This window comes from Hydra vulgaris, chromosome 07, assembly GCF_038396675.1.
Source record: "Hydra vulgaris chromosome 07, alternate assembly HydraT2T_AEP".
Lineage (NCBI taxonomy): Eukaryota > Metazoa > Cnidaria > Hydrozoa > Anthoathecata > Hydridae > Hydra > Hydra vulgaris.
Genome location: NC_088926.1, coordinates 33,490,001 through 33,513,152, shown reverse-complemented (window position 1 = coordinate 33,513,152; position 23,152 = coordinate 33,490,001).

Below are 23,152 nucleotides of genomic sequence, written 5' to 3'. Positions count from 1 at the left end.
TTTTAAATGGGCTATTCTAATTACAAGGTATATGTATCGGAAATAGTTTTTTAAGTTCCTTGAGGTCAATAGTGCTTATACAATTTTATATTTGAAATTTACTTTTCAACTTCAAGATAGCTTTGAAAGAGCTGAATTATGAAAAAACGCATTAGTCAAACACGCATGTAGAAGATACAACGCTGTTTAAAAAATGGATTAGCAGGAGACTGATATCATTATCATCTGGAGCACATTTACAGAAAGGTTCAGCAAAGTGAACAAAATGCTCTGGTGATTAGAAATAAAAAAGATCTTTGTAGTAAGTCTATAGTAGTTGACCTATGAAAAACTTAGACGCAAACAACTTCATAATGAATTAATGTCTGCTGAGGTATCAGACTTCACTTGGAGTGGAAAAGTGATTGCTGAGACTAGTGCTATTGTGTATCGACTTTGAACTAAAGTTGAAAGGCAATTATGGCTTATGCTCTACTTCTTTCTTGTTTTGAAATCTTTATTTACATTTCAGATTTGGATTCTGTTGCAGTTATATCACACGCCTTTAACATTTATAAATCTTCCCAGAAAATGTGGACATATTTATATCGCTATATTGGTATATTGATATATTGCGCCAATATTGGCAAACAATATTGCGCCAATATTGGCATATCAATATTGCGCCAATATTGGCATATCAATATTGGCCAATATTAGTATACCAATATTACGCCAATATTATTTTACTAATATTGGAATGCCAATATTAGCGCAATATTGGCATGCCAATATTCGCTAATATTGCTATGCGAATATTGGTGCAATATTGTTTGCCAATATTGGCCCAATATTGTTTCGTTATTATTTCTCCAATATTGACCAATATTGCCAATTTACGTATTGGTACGCATGCGTAACATTATTTGATATTCATAAAGTCCTTTGGTTTTGTCCTTTCATGTCCTCAGTACTCTTAATTAAACATTTACATATTGAATCACGAGAAAAAGTGGTTGTAACTTATTTTGAAACAGATTTTATCACGAGAAGAAGTGGTAAAAGTAAAGAAATCCTTTTAGTTGAAAATTTACGGATTGTATCACGAGAAGAAGTGGTTGTAATCAATTTAAAACGGATTGCATCACGAGAAGAAATGGATAAATATTGCTATAATATAAGTATCTCAATTGAAATAGTAAGTTTACTTTTATATGAAAATATTTTGAGTTGGTTACATATGTAAGATATAGTTTTTGCATTCTATTTACTGTGTTAAAGATATTCAACTAAGTAATAAATACGTCATATAATTTAGTAAATTATTTACACATTACTAAGTTCTTAAATTAATAAATTTTAAATAAGGTATTATTAAATTTAGATTTAGGTTAATCTGCTCTTCATTTCTAATCTAATTTCTTTATTTTCTGACTATTATAAGGTTTTCAATTTATGTATAACCAATAACAATTTTGTAATACTGCCTATATTTGTTTTTCTGGTATAATATATTGAATATATATATATATATTTTATTTTACTTTTTTTTTATGCTATAGTGTCATGCAATTTTATAGGTAATGAAAAAATCAATAAGTTCAACTCGATCTGCTAAATCACATTATATTAAAAAAGTAGTGAAGCAACATTTAAGTGAAATTCACTCAGTAAGTAATGCTGATAGTAGGAATGAATTACTTAACTGTGACTTTGAAAAGGCAAAAAACTTTTGTGATGAATCTATTAATCATAATATGTTACCTCAAAACTCTTATAACAACTGTTTGGTTGAAGATACATTAAAATCCTTAAAAGTTGAGTTTGGTGACATATCACATTTTGACGAAAACCAATCCTCAAATTTGACTAACAATCCCGATGATGACTGTAATGTAACTGATGATGAGCAAGGCTATTATCCTTCTTGTTCCAGTGACGATGAAGAGGCTGAGGATGAGGTTATTTTGAAAGAATTGCTTGTTTGCTGGTCAGTCAAACACAACGTAACACATAGTGCTCTATCAGACTTACTAAAGATCTTTTCAAAACAACATCCAGATTTGCCCAAAGATAGTAGAACCTTATTGAAAACAAAAAGCAGTTCTGACATTATTATCATGCAAGACATGTATAGTTAAAAAGCAGAGTTTGTTTATTTTGGTTTGAATCATCAGTTAACTAATATACTAGTGTTTAACAGTATTAAAAGCTGCAAAGTCAATTTATTGTTTAGCATTGATGGATTGCCTTTGTATAAGAGCTCGGGAAAACAGTTTTGGCCAATACTTTGCAGTGTTACACTTAGCAACAATATTTATAAACCGTTTGTAGTTAGCATATTTTGTGGCAACAGCAAACCAAAAAGTTCAGCTATTTTTCTAGCTAGTTTTGTAGCTGAATTCAATGTTTTGATTGAACAAGAAACATGTTTATTTATAGGTGAAAATCACTTTACCATGCATGCAAAAGGCTTTGTGTGTGATGCACCAGCACGTGCTTTTGTTAAATGTATAAAAGGACATAATGGGTTTTATGGTTGTGAGCGATGCATTCAAAAGGGAACTAGGGTAGATAATAGAACTGTATTTCCTGATATAAATGCATTGAAGAGAACAGATGGTTCATTTGCTTTATTCCAACAAGTTCAGCATCACAAACCAGATGCAGTATCCCCATTGTTAGAGCTTAATATTGGTCACATCTCTCAATTTCCACTAGAATATATGCGTTTAGTTTGTCTTGATGCCACACGAGGATTTCTTCTGCATTGGATTCGTGTAAAACGTGCTGTAAAAATAAGCACGCTAATTGCAGATATAATTTCAAATGGCTTGAAAAATTTTGCGGCTAATGTTACTGTTGAATTTGCATGTAAGCCAAGATCACTAAAGGACATTGATCGATGGAAAGCCACAGAGTTTCTGTTATTTTTGTGGTACCTTGGGCCTCTTGTATTACGAAGCCATCTTACCAATAATCTGTACCAGCATTTTATGTTATTGCATGTTGCAATTAGTATTTTAACTAATCCAAATATGAGTTGGGCGCATGTTGATTATGCAGAAAAGTTGTTAAAAATATTTGTCATGCAAATACCAGAATTATATGGCAGCAGTTCCATAAGCTACACAATGCATAGCCTTTGTCACATTTGTGATGGCGTATAACAGTATGGTTCACTTGATGAGTACAGTGCATTTCCTTTTGAAAATGCTTTAGGCATTATGAAACGATTGTTAAGAAGTGGTCAAATGCCACTGCGGCAGTTGTGTCGACGTTTGTCAGAAAGAGTTGATAGCAACACATATGTTAGTCGCAATATGAACCTGATAGCAAGTTTGAAAAGGATACACAGCAACGGCCCTACATTAGGATACTATGGAAAGCAATATCTGAAGGTTGAATATGCTGGTTTCTTAATAATGGAAAAGTTGTCCTTATTGAAAATATTATTGATGCTGACGATGTTATGATAATTACACGTGTTTTTGGACTAAAAGAAAATTTCTACACCTATCCTTGTGAATCTTCTTTGCTCAATGTTTTTAGAGTTAGTCAACTATCTGATCAATTTTTCTTTTCCTATAACTTCTATTCTGAAAAAATGCCTATTATTACCTAGAGAAAATTATTTTGTTAGTTTTGCTTTACTTCATTGGGGCCACTAAACGTACTTGAAATGTTAGGACGCTATTCTAATATTATATATTTCATTATTTTATAGAAAGAGATAACAATTTATTCACTAAAGTAGATTTTGCTTTCAGGTTGAGTTTAAGTTTACAGTAGTTTTTATTATCTTAAAAAGCAAATTTATACAATTCACTGTACATTTACTGCAATATGCATGTTAACAAGCTCTTTTTTTATATAAAAATGAATATGAAATTAAATAGTACCGAATAATTTTTATTTTTTTTAGTGTTGCATCTCAGCGTATTTAAGGAGAGATTCTAAAGAATAGCGTTTCTTAAACTATTAATGTTATATATTTTTTAAAAGTAGATTATAGGCTTTTCATATATAATTTATTATTTTTTGTAAATCTTTTTTCAATCCAAGAATAAAACAAAAGAAAATCACTTAAATATATAACACGGAAGGGCAGCATAAAACAGTTCAAACAAATGTTTTAACTATTTTCAATCTGAAAAAGTCTCTTTCATTCAAGTGTATATAGTCTCCTTGTTTCCAGCATTAAAATATTTGATAAATCACCTCAAAATTTACCTTTCCATATACCGTGAAAACATTTAAAAATCTTGCCCCATTGTAATTAGCTACAACGTGAAACTCGTAGAAATTAAAAACAACTAACATTTAAAAACAAAATAAAACAGTGAGTTTCATAATAATAAAAATGAACCAATAAGAATGCACCCAAAAACGATCCTAATAGTTTTGTTTTTTTCGGCTCTTTCCTTAATTACGTGTGGAACCACTAAACTTAAAAAATGACTTATTTAATTATACTACTTTTTGAATTTTTTGAATTTTTTTTTATTTATATACACATATTGTAGGGTTAAATTAAGGATGGCAACCACGTTTAAAAAATTTGCTGTTGCTAAATTTCTTGATAAAAAAAAAAAAAGTATGTGTGCCATGGACGTTATCTGTTTGTCATGGCTGATCAGTGAAAGTTTGGTGTGTTGGCGAAATCACTTACGATCATCTCGCCTTTCAGCTGCAATTTGGGAAGCCACACTTACTCCTAAAAGTAACTGGAAACGTCTGAAAATAAGAATTCTTTATTATTCTGGTAATTGTCGTTATTTACTATGTCATTTTTGCTTGTTTTAGTGTTTAGTCTTGCTTTGTCTTTTAGGTTACATTTGTGCAAGATGCCAATGATGTGAACAGCTATATTCATCTTTACTTTATATATTTTTAGACAGCTAGGAAACTGCTTTAGAACAGATGGAAACATTAGAGTTTACGTCAAGTGCTGAAACGGCCATTGAAAGTGACGACGAATATTCCATGCCTCCAGCTAAAAAGTTAGCAGGTTGTAATGCTGTTCAATATATTGAACCATCTATATCGAACCATTATCAACCAATATCTCCCTCTCCTAACCAGAGCTTGGCTACTGTTGTGGCTGCTTTAGGCACCCGATTTGCTGGTAAAGAATTACATAGATGGGTTATTTATTTGAATGTTTAATTGAATGTACTGTTTATACCTTTTTTTACCTTTTTTTTTGTGTGTTCTTAGATCTAATCTATTTCCTTTTTAATTAAGTCATAGTCAGTCGCTTTTATTTATGTCATTTTACATATTTTATTGCAGCGTTTGAGAAGAAAAGTTTAGATCTGCTTGTGGGCATTCAATATGATTTGAAAAAAATAAACACTCGTCTAATCAATTTAGAAAAAGGTTTAGTGTTGCCTCTTACAGTTTGCAATCATAGCATAGCAGGACCATCCCCATCAATGCAATGGAATTATTTGCCGGTTAGAGAGGAAAAAGATCTTCTAGACCTGGATGAAAAATTAAGGAATAAAGACACCTATGAATCTTTGGTAAGTATCAAAGAATTCATATCCGTTAATAGCTTTTAGAAACAGTTCCATTTGCATTTAAAATTAGTATACCTAACATTTATATATATGATATATTTATTTTAATTTAGAAATGGAATAAAATGCTTTAAATAAGTTATACTTACTAAACTGTGTTGTGATTATTAACTTTTATGCACAGTTAGCTCATTTATTAGAGCAATGAGTCTACTAATCTTAGAGTCATATGGAGCCACACTTTAGCAACTTTAGGGTTCGCTTTTGTGTGTGGCAAAGACAACCTTTGCTGGTGAATGAAAAATCTGTTAATATTGTATAACTGCGGGTAAGGGTATGAGAAGCTCATAAACCTAAAAGGAATGGTTTTTTTCTTGTGTTATTATCACTTTATAAAACATTTATGAAAATTTGCCATCTTGATCTGCAAAACAGGTTGACCTCATGGGTCTATTAGTAACAAATTGCTTTTTTTCTTCTATATCATATTTAAATATCACACTATATATAATCATATTGTCACATTTGGAAACCTGTATGAAGCACACACATTTATGTAACCATTCATCTTTTTCAAAATCAATTACATTTATTTTTTATTTTTTCTTAAAAATTAATTGTTTTTTTTTTTATTATTTAAGATGAACTTCCTTGCATCGGTTGGAGGAGACGATTATAAGCAACTCACTGCGGCCATCTTAAAACAGGTAATGGCCAAAAAAGTATGTTTGCTATATTCATTGTATGGCAGAAAACAAAAGAAATTATTTTCGGCATTTACGTCATGCAAGGTGGTATAAGAGGATAAATAATTATATTGGTAGTTTATATAATTATTTATCCTCTTATTCGTTTAATTTACAAATTTAATAATATGTAAAATTACATTTTATTTATGTTTTATTTACCATTATTAAATTTAAATTTGTTTACAGCTGCCATAAAAAAAAAAGTTTGAAAATGCTAATGACAAAAACATTAAAGAAAGAATTGGTAGCTGGTGGAAAAAAGAATAGAACCACAACTGAGCCACGTCCACTATTGAGCGATGAAAATGATTTTCGACAAGATATTGAAATTCAATGTCCACTATTTGAATGCAGTAGTGTATATATATATATATATATATATATATATATATATATATATATATATATATATATATATATATATATATATATATATATATATATATATATATATATATATATATATATATATATATATATATAGATATATATATATATATATATATATATATGTAAACATATATATATATATATATATATATATATATATATATATATATATCATATATATATATATATATATATATATATATATATATATATATATATATATATATATATATATATCTATATATATATATATATATATATATATATATATATATATATATATATATATAGAAAAGTGTTTTTAAACAGCATTGATTGTTTTATTTAGATACATTTTGGTTTTCTTTTTTTTTTTCATTTGTGTCAGTTGGATATAACCATTAATAAATTTATTATTATTTACAATATTGTGCCAATATTGTAAACTATATTGCGCCAATATTGCAATGTCAACGTTTTGTCAATATTGGCCAATATTGATTTAACAATATTGGCGCAATATTGTATCGTCAATATTGGTCTATATTGGCAAAATGATGACATTACAATATTGGCGCGATATAGTTTACAATATTGCGCCAATATTGTAAACAAAATTGCGCCAATATTGCACCAATAATGTTTGCTACTTGGGTAGTGTCGCAAAATGTCGTATTATTGATTGTCGAAAAACAGAATAAGGAATAATGTTGCAAATTAATTTAATAAACAGTGTCGCAAATAGAAAAAAAAAATAATGCCGCAAATGAGTTTAATGAACAGTGTTTTTAAGTTCATATAATAATTATTTGCCACACTATTCCAATTTTTCTATTTGTGACACTATTCCTTTTGATATTTGTGACACTATTCTATTTACCGTTTGCAAAACTATTTCTTTTTTTTTTGTTTCCTACATCATTCATTAAATTCATTGCATAAACACTTTTCCTTTTTTAGTTCTCTACACTATTTATTAAATTCATTTGCGACACTATTCCCCATTTTTTTAAACGTTAGGCCTTTTTAATTTATTCAACACTATTCCAAACTATTTCAATGCTATTCCTGTCACTAGTTAGAAATTATACCCGAGAAGGATACTTTTTATTTCTTAAAACGGTGAAAAATTTCTACATTTCTAAAAATGGATAAAAAGGCCTGTAAGCTGTAACCTTTCTTTAAATTGACTATGTTCCACTAAAAAAAAGTAACGTGGAAGGTGTCATTATTTTTCTGATTTAAAAACGCACTGTAAGATATAAAAATCGTTTCTCTACTTAATAATGTCATAATGTAACCAATATGGAAACTATGTACTTTTTAAAAATGTCTCTATTTCTATTTAGAAAACGGAATTGTTTTAAATATATGCAAAATACAAATAAAAAATACAAATAATATAAATAACAAAATAAAAGATTTGACAGTCGCTTCCTTATTCTTTGGATTACCGTATTGTAATTATCTCTTACCAGCTGATTTTTGATCTAATAAAGTAACATTTATTATATAAGACATATCAAAAAAATCGGGCTGAAGTGCTAATCTTGTTTTTTTGAGAAGAAGAGCGGATGGAAGTGGGAATTAGAGGCTGGAGAGGCCACAATCGTTGTTTTGCTGGGGTAGCCAGGATAATTCAAAGACGAGCCTAGAGTCACAAACTTCTTTTAGGAAATTCAACACTGATAACGCTCACTTAGAAATTGTGTTAAATAAACTGTGTGGTTTAAATCAAACGAGTTGTATTTCCATTCTGTTATGATTATGAACATTAGGTTAAAACAAACAAACAAAAATTTTGTTTGATTAAATAAGAAGGGAAAAGTTTTGATATTCTCAATTTTCTTTATTACCTAAATTAGCGTAGCTTAATTTATGGACTATCCCTAAGTGCTAAGCCAGCATTTGATGCAAATTATGCATGTTTTATCAAAATTTAACAAATATTTTTCTAAACAAAAGTCGAAAAGATTGAAAAAAAACATCTTTTTAACATAGGAGGTTCAAAAATTACAAATATTTTGATTTACACAATATTATAAAATCGAAAACAAACAAACAAATAAATTGTAATATTTATTTATAAGGTAATTGTTAATTAAAAAAAAAGAATATCCTCTGCTGTTTACAACATCTTAATGAAGACTGCGATCAAAGGTCAAATACTTCATGGAATGAACCAAGTTGGCGATGAAACGTAGATAAATTTCTCTTTCCAACACCAAAATATTTTCTTGATCATTTTGTATTAGTAATCAATTTATTCAAGCATTTCAAAATGCTGTTATATGAAATTGTTGATAATCCCGCCCTTGACCATGTTTTAACCAAATCATCAGCTACTATCTTATGTATGACTCTAATTGATGGTTCTTCAGAGTCTAAAGATTGTGAGAAAGTTTTTGCATGTCTGATGTATAGATTATTCGTAAGGAATTCTAATCCTGTCGGCAGTTGTTGTTATAGAAATTTACGAGATTGGCCAAATACGGTGTTATTGCAATTTTTTGGTCTTTGTTTGACGAAGTGACTGACTGACTTGTCAAAAACGGTCAAATTTGCCGACTAAAAACTCATTGATGGAGGGAGGAGGGGTTAGACACATCCTTCGCGGCTATTTTTAGTGTTCTGTGTCACTTCTGGTTTAGATAAACTATTTCTTTGAGGTCATTATGAATCTAAAAATGACACGAACAAAAAATCATTCGAAAGCCACATTTACAAGAAATAAATTAAAACATGTCATGTTTTTATGTGAAGGTAAGAATCTATTGCCCACAAATCAGTACACAAACGCTTAACTTTCGCATTATTAATCAAAACATATTCAAAGTATGCACATTGGGAGCGATAAAAAAAAGTTACAAATAGAATCGGAATAGTTAATACAATAAAATTCCAAATATGCATTTAAATTGTTAAATTATTGGTCAATTTGAATACTTAAGAAAAGAATTTTTTTTTAAGTTCAAACAAAAAATGCCCTCCTAACATAATGAAAATAGCTTGAATTTTCATCGTTCACTTTTTAATTTTGCATAGAAGCAGCTTTTTGTTAAAGTGACTATATATTGAAAATCAAGCATTTCAAAACCTGTTTCATCCCTAAAAACTCCGTTTAATCAACTCAAGAAAGTTATTCATATAGAAGAAAGGTCTTGAAGTCCGTAATTCAGTGACAAGAAGTCACTCCTTTTTTGACCTCGATATCCGGAGTCTCTAAAAATCCATAGGACTTCATTTCCCTGAAATTGATCCATTATTTATTTATTAAATTAAAAGCTAAATATACCTTTCATATAACTTAATTAAATTTATTTAATAAAGTTTACATGTTTTTAAATTAATACTCCGCAAGATGTGTTTTCTTAGTATTGATGATCAGAATGATGTGTATCGAGCAAAAATTGTGTTTTTTTCGCTTGAAACTTAAATAATTTTAATAATTTTATTTCTTATTAAAAAGAATTCCATACTATTGATTTTTAAAACTTACTAAAAACTCTGTATAATTTTTTAATTTCCTTAGCAGTTTGAGGAAACTTGATTGGTTTGTACTTAAGGGGCAACGACCCTAAAATTTTCTTTAAAATTGGATTTTTTTCTTCTAGTAATTATTGACCAAAAATTTTATGTTTTTTTGAATCCAAGTAAAAAATATTTGCATAGCATAGTTGCTATGGGGGTGAATATTTTGTTGGTGAACTTATCCTGGAGTATTGTTTCAAATATATGTTTTGATTTATATCTTCTTTGCTAAATAATATTCTGTTCCTTAATATATTCAAACATAGGCCATTTACAATTGCGATATTATCCAGTTATTAATGCTAATTTATCCAACAGCAGCAACAAAAAAATATGATGAAATACTTTAGATGTTTTGGATGATTTGGATGTTATTAGAAACACAAAAATCAATGATAGAGTAAAGCAGAGAACAAAGTACCACAAAAAAGAAGAGGATTTAATGTGCAGAAAAATAAAAATGCATGTAATGTAAGTGGACGTGAGTTAAATGACATTTTAGGCGTATCTGCTAAGAAAGTTAAATTCATTACAAATGTACCAAGTAAAAACGTTAAAAAAATTAGTGGTTACAGTATTATAGACACTGAAATTTTATCTAAAGTTCTTTCATTGTTAATGTGTCCTCAATGTGGAAACTGTGCACTGTACCTAGGTGATCACCATGAAAAAAAGAAAGGACTAGCATTGTTGCTATATTTGAAGTGTACTACACTATCTTGTGATTATAAGCATGAATTTTATACATAAGACAATTGTGATAAAGGGTTTGATATTAACAACAGGACAATATATGCAATGAGAGTATTAGGACATGGTCATACTGGAATTGAAAAATTTACTCAGCTCATGAATATGCCTAAACCATGACACCCAAAAAATATACAAAAATAACAACAAAAACTGGACCAGGAATTCTTGTTGATATTATTCACAAAATCAAGCCAATATATGCTGATTTAACATATGCTTATTTAAGTAAAGATTCTGAATTAGTAAAGTGTCTGCATGGCGAAACCCAGAATTGTAATGAGAGTTTTAATAAATTAATATGGGAAAGAATCCAAAAAATTAATAATGTTGGTTTAGCCAGTTTAGAGTTCGGAGTGTACGATGCTGTTGCAAATTATAACATTAGTATGAAGTCTGTTATTTTAATTTATGAAAAACTAAATATGAAACCAGGACATTTTACTTTAGCTGGTTGCAGACTCATAAACAAAAAACTAATAAATCTTTCATCATTTAAATCGAGTGAAAGTTTTAAGATTAAACGAAAGTTGTTACGACGTTAAATATTGTCAAAGAATGATCACCAAAAGTCAATAGAAAAGTCCAAGAAGTATTATGAATCTGGTAGTTTTAAAATATTCTTTTAAAAAGTAATTTTTTTAAAGAAGTATTTATGAAATGAACAAAAATTTATGATTTTATTTTTTGTTTTGCGTTTTCTGAGAGTTTGCTTTTTAAACACGCCGGTAAAAAAATCTTGAAAAGTATACATGCTATCATAATGAATTTTTCAGGGATTGTTCATTTTGCCAATATTTATGATATGATCGGAGTAGAATTTAATTTTTTTTTTTTCTTTGTTTTTTGACCTTTTTTAAAAAACCTAATTTGTCTGTATGTTGCCTTTTATGGAAAAAAAATATTTGTTCAAAAATCTGCTTCGTTCATATCACAAATTTAGATATTTGGAACAGTTCTGCAAAACTTCATTGACACTTCTTTACTCACAAGTCTTTATTTTTTTTACGGCGTAAACACAGTTTTTGTGGTACTTGCAGCTATTTTTTTTGGTTACCATAGCAACGAGCTACCATTTTATGTGTTTTTTGGTATTTTTAATGTCAGTATAATATTTCCTATGTGACTAAAGAGAAAGTTACTTTATATGTGTAGTTTTGAAATTTGAGGGTAGTTGCCCCTTAAGAAATACTTTAATGTTAATGTTGATTGCTTATAGCTGTTTTAAAAATGCCTGGGGCCGTATTAATATCTCTCCGTTAAGCTTAACGGAGCTTTTGTCTGAAATTTCATTACAAAATTTCTAAGTAAAGAAATGACGAAAAGTTATATAAATTCGTTAAAATAAAACTTATACCAAAATAAAACATTTATGTTTAAAAAATTAAAATTTTAAATAAATTTTTTATTAATGTAATTTAAAGGACATTTTTGACTAACGCTCCGTTAAGCTTAACGGAAAGATGAGAATAGGGCCCCTGACTGATATGACATTCTAGGTAATGGTTAATAAGTATATTATATATTGCAGTTTTTGATGTTTTATTCACCCATGTAGGTTTATTAACTTGGAAAACGTTGTATTTGCACAACTAATCAAAAAACAATTTTTGAAAGTTGTGATAGTTAAGCGCCTTTAAATTTTTCATATTTTTCAATAAAATTTTGAAACAATCTGAATTTTTCAACAGGGTGAATCGCAAAAACATCTAATCATAGCATTTTTATATTTTTTGTTAATTATTTTATTAAAAAGAGTCATATTTTTCATTGACTATACATATTTGTTTTTTTTATATTAAATATATATATTTCAAGTATGTAGACTCTTTGCACTCCATCTTTTTTATGATTTCCTCGTGACTAGCTAATTACTTTGTAATTTGGCAATCTATGATTAGAGTAAGATTCAATATGTTTCATGCCAAGTCACTGACGTAACTATGACGTCAAAGAAGTAATTTATAATATCTAAAGATTGTTTAAATTTTTCTTAATTTTAACGCATGGTACTTATGCTTAAATGTAATATAGAAAAATATTTAAATCTTTTTAATTTTAAAATAATGAGGATCAAAACATGATGTTTTCATTAAATTTATTAAGTCAGAAAGTTAGAAAATCCTTTTTAAGTATCAAAGTTTAAAGTTTTAAAATCTTCGTTTGCAAAATAAATTTTGGCCATTTCAAAAAAAAAAAAAAAAAGCTTAACTCAGAGCTCATTAAAAAAAAAACAACTACTAATTACTAAATAGTTGGCAAAATTTCAATCGTTTTAAAATTATTTGTCTAATTTCGTGTACTATCAACTAACTATTTAGTAATTATTAAAGAACTTTTGCAAAAATAGCCCTTTGTCTATGACTTTTTGCTTATAGAAATAGTTCTTTATTAATTCTCCTAGTTGTTTCACTGAAATCCTTAATAATGTATATTTATTAGTTCCTTTGCCTTTTTCATTATTACCGCTTTATCTTCAGAGTCATGCCACTTTAACCGCAATTTTTCACTCTTGTTTAGAACCACTATTACCAACTTGATGGACACGTTCAATCCTAACACCATTTGAAATTCTTGATATTTAAACTACCTGCAATTTGACGAAAAAAAGCCATAGTTGTTTCATTTTGTATGTGGATTATTTTTTTCATCATTTTTATAGATACATACATGTTTAGCCATTATTATTTTGATAAAATGTTTAGAAATAGATATGATAAAGGTAGTTTTATTTCGTAAATTTACAAAACGTTTAAACGCAAGAAAGACGTTCCATTGCGTCCGTATTTAAATCCGGCTTTTTAATTGTGCTTAGTTTGTGCATAGTTTTTAGGTTAGGTTTTGAAATCGAAACTGCATTTACATCTTGTGTTTTAAAGCCTCTATTGATTTTTTTAAATATTATTAACGCAATTTTATACGCATAAGTTTACTTTTTGCGCTAAAAAAACATATATACATGTTTTTAACTTTTAAATTTAAAATTTTATTTTCGGTTATTCATAATGAGTGGTGTTCTTCGAGAGTAACTTTTTTAGGAATATTTTTATCAGAAGCGTGTTTATTTTGTGTTTATTTAGTCAGATCAGTTGGTAGTTTTTAAATTTTTATAAAATTGGAGTCAGAATTTGCATAATTAGTCATCTTGCCCAGTTCACGTGACCAGACAATATATTCATGAACTTTTTATTTCAACTAATAACTTAAGGCTTTCAAAACATTAGCCATCTTTCCCTGCATTCCCCTAGTTTTTTTTTTGTTTAACGCTTAATAAGCCATAGACGTATCATTTTTCTTTATTCGAAATTCATGCCTTCATATAATTGTTTAATACTATTGTTAAAACCGATCAATATAAAATACTAAATACTAAATTAACAAATTTAACATTTTATATATGTAAATGTATATATTTTTATATATTTTTCATATAGCATACAAAAATATGCTTTATATTTTTTATATAGCATACAGAAATAATAAAAAATTTAATGTTTACATTTTTTACAACAAAAAAATCTGAACCCATTACAAATTTTTTTTGCAAACATGTTTTGTTGCAGAGCCAAGTATTGCTATTTGGATTCTCGCTTGACATCATGTCCAAATATAATTTTTTTACACTTTCTGCATTTAATAACTTTTCTTCTTTTGACTGAAGGTGTTATAATCGGTTCTATATTTTGAGTTACTTCTTTTTCTGCAAGGTTTGGCAATGACATCATGAGTTTGCAGATGGTTTGACGCTTCTTAACTTGTTTTTCAACAAATTTGAGTTGCTTAACTTCTTCTCTTTTTTTGAGATGATCTGCAACACCGTGTTCTGTTACATTGGCCAGCAACTTCTGGAGTATTAGGTTGCCTCGATTTTTATGCATGAGACTTATTTTTTTCTTGAAAAAACTCTTTAGCTCATTTTCCATTTCGATTTTCATTCTCTCATGTATTGCTCTGAACCTCGAAGCTGCTGTTGCTGGTTCAGAAGATAATGCTAAAGACTTTATTGTTTGCAATGGCGTTGAAGACGTCGGTTGATTAAACGTTTTGGAGATAGCTAATGCCTATTGATTGATTTTGTTTTTGTTAAGTGGAAATAACCCAGTATATTCAAAAGCAGCGTAGAATACAAACGTGTAAAACACTTGCTGCTCTCATACACCTGTTTGAGCAACGTAGGAGAATTTTCTTTATCTAAGTTTTTTTATTTTGTGTCTTTGTAATATTTGGTAAGAACTGCCTTCTACACTCGCTTAACATGGCAATAGACACCTCTGTCCAGTGGCTGAAGAATGTGAGATGAGTGGGCCGGTAGACAAATCAAGATTATATTGTTTTCCAACATAGCAATACAGCTGCTAAACTGACATCAGACGTATGTCCATCAAGATGTAAAGTATGAGTACCACTAATAGCTTGACATTCTGGTATATACAATTCCTTCATCCATTCAATAAATATGTCATGCTCGATCCAATCAGATTTAGAAATTGAATATTTGGTGCCAATTAGACCACCTAAAGCCCGCTCAGCTCTAAAGTTTCGCTTTGCTTTGTATACCACGAATGGTGGTGTAAAGTATCCATCAGCATTACAGCAATTGTTTACTGTATAATGGATTTTTTCGTTGTAACCAGTGAGTTTTGAAACACGCTTTGCACCTTTTCGACATACTACAGTTGCTTTCCTTGATCACCACAGAAACTCGTTTCATCGCGATTCCAAATGTGACAACCAGAATTTATCCCAGACAATTGATATTGTTTAATGACAACTTCAAAAAAATTATCGATTAATTCTTACGTACAAGAAGCGGCTCCGGCAGATGATAAAGTGCGAGTTTTTTTAGTAGAAATTTCTTGAGACCATCGGTTTATAAATGCATAAAACCAGTCTTTGCCACCCCTTCCGTTTTTAAATAGGCCTCATTGATTTGTACGAAGAAGGTAACTGTAAACGAATTCCATGACATTGATTCCTGTTTAACCATAATCCCAATCACATAGGAACTTAAACGCATCCACCATAATTGATTCTGTTTGCTGTGAGAGTACAGTTAATGATCCTGATCCCTTGAAGATCGCATTGTTGTTGATCTTGCGACCTATTAGAGTTGAGAGTGTAATGCCATATTTGAATGCAGCTTTTCAGATTAAAGTTTTTTTTCTTTTATATCATTAAACGCAGATCCTAAATCTTCTTCATTGTATGACTTTTTACTTGTAGTCATCTTGAAAGTGAATAATTAATAAATATCATTGAGTCATTTTTGTAAAATAACTTTATATAGGAAGTACCCAGAACACATGAGAAAATCCAATAATTAATCACCTAGGTACCTAATTTAAAAATTCAAATACTACTTAATAAAGGAATTTAATGTAAATATGTGAATGGTCGGTTTTACGAGAAAAAATTTAATAATATTTTTTCTTACTTTTTTGTCTAATCTTTAACTATAAAACGAAAAAAAGTTATGTAATCGGTATTTAAATTAAATTTTCTACAAGATAGAGGTAAAATTATTTTTAAACGAATTATGGTTCCCGAAATATTACGATAGCAAATATTATAAAAAAGCAAACTTTTACGACTCTCTTTTAAACTTTTATAAGAATAAAATAACTAAAAAACGAACTGGATTTTATTTTGACACATTTAAATAGAGGAGATGATTCACTTTCTTCTGGTGTTTTAATTTTTAAAATATTCCTATCAGTTCCGGTTTTATTTAAATTTTTCAATCAGTTATCGAAAAAATAGTTTGAATGGTTTGGCCCGCTTTTACTCTTTTTAGTAATTGAAAAAAAATAAAACCCTTTTTTCAAAAGAGGCTAATTATTTTTGTAGAGCTCTTCAAATTTTTATAATTTAATAGATGCTAAAAGTTGTAAAGTAACTTAATAGAAGATGCTTGAAATCTTATTGTACTCACTTACGCTATGGTCCAGTGACTTATTTAGTCAACTAAATTACTAAAAGTAATTAAGTTTTTGATAAAAAAATTTCTTTTCTCTCTTACATTTTTATCAAAATTAACAACAAACATCATAGAATAAACTTATCAATTTATCTGTCAAACACGAATCGCTGTTGACAGTGGCTCTCAAGGATTTTTTTTATTTTTTTGACAGTTAAGGAACTTCATAAAGACTTAGTGGTCTTCCATTTGAGCACCACTGAGAAGCATTTAACTAGAATGTTTAAGCTTCCTTAAGATTGGTAAGTTTAACACCCCTAATTACTCACATAAAGGAATAAAAAAGAAGACATTTTTGCGTGGGAAGTACGGATTTAGAAACATAATTGAGTAATACTATTACATTAATAAATTCGCACTATTTTGGGCGTATGGCGATGTAGATTTTGACATTTTATCACATTAAAGGCTTTTTTTCATTGATTTCACATAAGCATCATCGTCATAAATTACGGAATCAGTAACTTTGAAATTTAACGTTAATGTGAAATCAATGAGTTTTGTTTATTAATTGAAATTAATTATTTATAATACTAACTTTTAAATGAAACTACAATTATTTTTTTTTAATTTATTATCAGTAGATGCTGATTCCCTTACTACCACGCAAATGTTTTTTTTGCATGTTAATGATCATTTATTATTATATAAAAATACTTAAAAAGTTTAAGAAATAAATTTTTAGTTTCATTTTATAGTTTGTATTATACTTAATTCATTTATAGTTTGATTTTAGCACTATTGACGTAGCAGTGATTAAAAACAAAAGGCCTACATATATATTATTTGATAAAAAGTAAAAGCTTTAACCATAAGTATTATCTGTTATTTTTGTTCAGATAAAACAGAAAATATATTATGATCATACTAATTGAATAAGATTTCAAAAAAATATAAGTAATTAATTCCTGGGAAAAAAAAAAAAAAGAAAATCATAAAATCGGAAAAGCGTAAAACCGGATTTATAGAAATGAGGGGAGGAGGAGGGAAAAAGGATGGATTATATATACTACAGAAAAAATATATTACACAAAAAAATTTGAAATTCTAACTTGATAAAGCAAAATGCATGTGTTTGTGAAAAATAAATGTGTTATAAACTTTCCAAATAATTAATTTTTGTTATTTACTATTTTATATTACAAAATTACCAAATTTTTCTTCGTAATTTATAATATATTAAAATAATTACTTAGCTGTTAATAAATTTTGGTTTAAACAAAAAAAAAAAAAAAATAAAGAACTAATAATAACAATAAAAAATAAAATCAGAAACTTTCCAGTAGTATATAATATTTTTAATGAACAAAATGCTATTCATTCTTCTTATAATAATGCATCATATACTTCTTATTATTTTTTATATTTTTCTTTAACAAAATGTTTTAAATAAATAATTTGCTAAATTGAAAAATGATTTTAAATTCATAATGTAAATTCCCAGTAACCACCAAACGTATTTAACACGTCTAAAAATCATGTTAATGCGTTTAATATATTTCAGACGTGTAAACACATCTATCTTGTGCTTACTAAAGTACTATAAAACAAAGCTTTTATTTTCAATGCATAAAAATCGTTAGAGGTTCTATGAAAAAAGCAAAACATTAAGGTTATATGATATAAGTTTTTGAGAGGCAAACGTGGTTTTACCCTTCTAAATATTGAATCTGATAAAGGCAATAGGTCAGGGTGGAATAAAATTTTTATATTTGTTTAAGCGTCCTTAACATTCTTGGTCGGAATATATAGGCTTTTTCGGGCCAACCTTCGTATTTTATAAACAAATATATTATCTAAAAAAGAAAAGTATTTCTTGATGACTTGTGATATTTTCTACATAGTATTTTAGTTTAAAAGATTTTCTTTTCGTAAGCAGTTTCGTTGCAGTTTAGCTGCATTTAGTTAATTTGGAATACCTAAAGCAGTTTCGTAATAATTACGCTATACAAACAAACTTGGAAAGTAAAAGTGTCGTCGAATATATGACTCATCTCATTATTATATAAAATACTATTTACTATATTTATATGCAGTTAGAATTTAGTACTCACAACAAGTTACCAGTCGAAATACTTGGTGCTTTAAAGTAACATTAAAAAGAAATAAAGAAATTAACATTAACATTATTATTGAAATATACATATATTAGTATGCTAAAAATGGTATTAACATTTCTAACCAACATGCTCTTGGTAAGTTCCTTATTGTTACTTTTAGCATATTTTATAATTTATTTTTAATTGCTTTATAAATAATTATAGAAATTATATAATATTATATAAATAAAAATGTGCATATTTCAATAATTTATATTATTTTATTCATTTTATTTCAAATATCAGTTAAGGCCATCATAGCCGATAGTAACAAATTTATATCAACACTATTTGTCGAAATCTGTCTGTAATACTGTAAGTATATAATTCTAATGATAGTGCATAATATAAACTTATTAATATCATTAGAATTATATACTTACAGTATATAATTCTAATGATATTAATAAGTTTAACAGCTTTCTTGTATTTTAACTGCTAAAATTAAACTTTAGTTCAAATAAACAACTGATAGTCTTAGCGATCTCTGATTTAAAATTTTTACGTTCATCTTTTGGCATTTGTTCAATTATTATTTGAATATTTTGTTCATTTTAATATTGTCAAGTTTGTTCTTGCTGAAACCATTGTTTTCATATATATAGCATATGTTTCAGTGATAATGTTGGACCATTTTTCATTTATTTTTTTTTATTTTTCATGTTATGACTGATTTCAATTAAAAAAGTTTTTGTTATATCATTCTTTGAAAATAAAACCTTTGAAAAAAAAAAGACACTTTGCTAATTAATTTTTTCTGTTTGCTCCTTCTATTTTACTGCTGATACCAAGAAAACCTTTGAATAAAATTTGAAAAGTTCAATTCATTGAAGGTTTATTTTTTATTTTTTTTACAAAGTTAACCTATAAAATGAATATCTTGCATAACTGAATTTTCATTTTCGGATGTAACTCGCGAGAATAGACACCCATACTTTTTGAGGGAAAAGTTGCTGTCGTGAAGTTCTTTTTTTTTTCCATGTGAATCTCATTTCTTTAAGTTATTTTTAAATTCAATTTCTAAATATCCTAAAGATTTAACTTTATCAATTTGAATTTTTTTTTTTTTTGCTGGATTCCTGAAAATGAAAATAAAAATTTAATATAAATATAAGTATATATATTTTTAAAATAAACTTTCGTATGTCTTTTACTTGAATATTTTTTTAGATAGCAATGTTTCAAGCAGCACCAATTGTTTATCAACCATGTCCCATCAGCAAACATGATGATCCTATGCTTGAATTAAAAATATTTCTTGAGAACTACATTGTTATTAACTCATCTATAGAAAAAGTTCCCACGAGAAGTTAAAACAATGAGTATAGTAAAAAAAACTTATTTCATTTTCATACATTTTCAAAAATAAAAAACCGGTCTGTGAAACAAAATCAATTAAAATTCCAAATTTGCTTGGTAAAGTTACTTTTCCAAAATTTTTGATGGAAGTAATACTTGTAAGCTCCTTGAACGCAAATAAATGTAATAAAATAAAAAAAGAAATCTTATATTTAGAGGAGGGAGAAGATAGCAATAAGCATATAAATGCACGCATGTACATTTTAAAGGCCAGAGAAATAGCTGCAGCTTACGAACATATGATTTAAATAAACTTCAACTTATACTTACTTAAAGGATTCTGGTAGACCAAGGGGATGTTTATTAAATGCTAATATCATTTATATCTGTATATGATCATTTGTACAGTTAAAACTATATATCTTTTATTTAAAAATGTAGCAATATTTATATATATATATATATATATACATATATATATATATATATATATATATATATATATATATATATATATATATATATATATATATGTTTATATATATATATATATGTATAAATATATATATAAACATTGCTACATTTTTATATAAAAGATATATAGTTTTAACTGTACAAATGATCATATACAGATATAAATGATGATACATATACATATATATATATATATATATATATATATATATATATATATATATATATATATATATATATATATATATATATATATATATATATATATATATATATATATATGTATATATATATATATATATATATATATATATATATATATATATATATATATATATATATATATATATATATATATATATATATATATATATATATATATATGTATTTACATTACAATATTTATAAAAACATATTTATTTATAGATTTTTAATATACCTTATATTGTATATATTCTATATTTTATATTTATTTGTATTTTTTAATTCACTTTGCATTTATATTTGTAAGAAAAAAATCAATATTGTAAATTCAATCCTTTTTTCTACTTTTTCTTTTTATTTCAATATTACTATTTAAATCATATCTCACATATTTCTTTATAGGAGGTACAATCAGAACATTTAAAATTTTCTCTATATTTACAAACCTGCCTCATCTCTTTCTTTCTATCAATATTAATGTTGTCCCTTATAAGCTTGGCAGTTCTTTCAGAGCAATCATTAACAACAGCAAGATTAAAAACAGCATCCGAAAATTTTTGGTAGAAATCATTGAAAGTGCATTATTCAAAGGGAAGGGGGTTCATCGATTGGCAGTAACCTTTGCTTCAAGCTATTATAAGAAACGCAAGCACGAATTTTTGAAGAAATCTAAAGCATTGAGAACCCTAATGTTGGCACTTATTTAAGCTGATCTTTATTCACAATTTTTATCAGCTTGGGCTATAGCACAAAATTGTGCAATTGCAAAATAAGATAAGGGTCTAGAAACCATGTGTGAACAGCATACGTATGTATATTTAAATATACCTATATTTTCTGATTTGTTTTTATTCTTTTGACCAGGCTTACAATGAAGTACTACATTAAGCTTTCATTTATGTATTTTATGAGGACAAGTACAAGTTTTGTACTCCTAGCAATCCACCATGCCCACTTCCTGGAAAAAGGAAAGAAAGGATTTTGTTGCACATAAGCAAATACTTAGCTTTTTAATACATAAGTATTTATAATAAATTTATTTTTTATTATCTACTACCTAAAGTAAGCTCCTACTTACAAAACAATTACTATATGAAATTACTGAAGTGGCAACTTTTGTGGCTTATTTCTAAAATACTGGTTTCTCAAAGCTGAACTTCTATTGCTCCTCGTCAGGTAAGTATTAACTTAAAAAATATGCAATTTAAGTATCAACTTAAAAAATATGAAATGCGTAAACATAGTATAAAAGGATTCCATTATGAAAAAAAGAACTTTAATAATTAATAAAGCAGCTAAAATCTTTTTTAAACAAAAAAATTTACACTTTTTTGTTTCATTGAGAAATTGGGTTTTATTATTGTTATAATGGTTACAAAAGTACCCAGGTTAAAATGATTTTTATTTTGTTAAATGGGTACTCTTGATTTCTTTATACAAGAAGTCAAGAGTACCCATTTAACAGGTTTAGGAAACGAGGAAGAGGGGCGTGAAGAGGGGAAGGGAGGTGGGGAAAGGAGGGATGTTTATTGGCAAGTGCTAGAATAAGAAAAATATATGCATTTTATAATGCATCATAATATGATAATATCCGGAAACGTAAAGGTAGTAATGGCCAAAACCAAGACTAAGACTACGATATTATGAATCAAGACCAAGGGTTCAAGCTTCAAAACCATGATAGTTAAATGTTTTGTTTCATTGAGCGCTCTTTAGCAAAAGAATAGGTATAAGAATTAAAACCAGGTGTAGATAAAACCAGGCTTTAAATTTGTCAAACAATACACATCGTTTCTGGACCCGTATCTTATTATTCTAGCTCTAGCTGATTAAAAATGTGAGGAAAGAGGTTTTCAAAAACTATTGACAAATATCCATTAACCAAAATGAGAGCATAAAAAGATTTTTTTAATTCTTTATTTTTCTGTAGACGAAACCGCAAAACTTAGTTCAATTGGCCAAAAAAAACTTGTGGCTCTTGTTCCTTATGACAGACCAAAGTAAAAGTGGCTGTTAATGGGTGAACCCCTTCCCTATGCCTTAAAATACTGCAATTGCAAGGATTTCTACTTATAATTTTAGGATAATGTTTTTCATCTTGCGGTTGTTAATCGTTGCTCTGAAAGAACTTCAGCCGTGGCGAAGTAGTAGTGTCAGACGCAAGAGATCCGTGTTTCAAATCCAGCTTTAGGCACT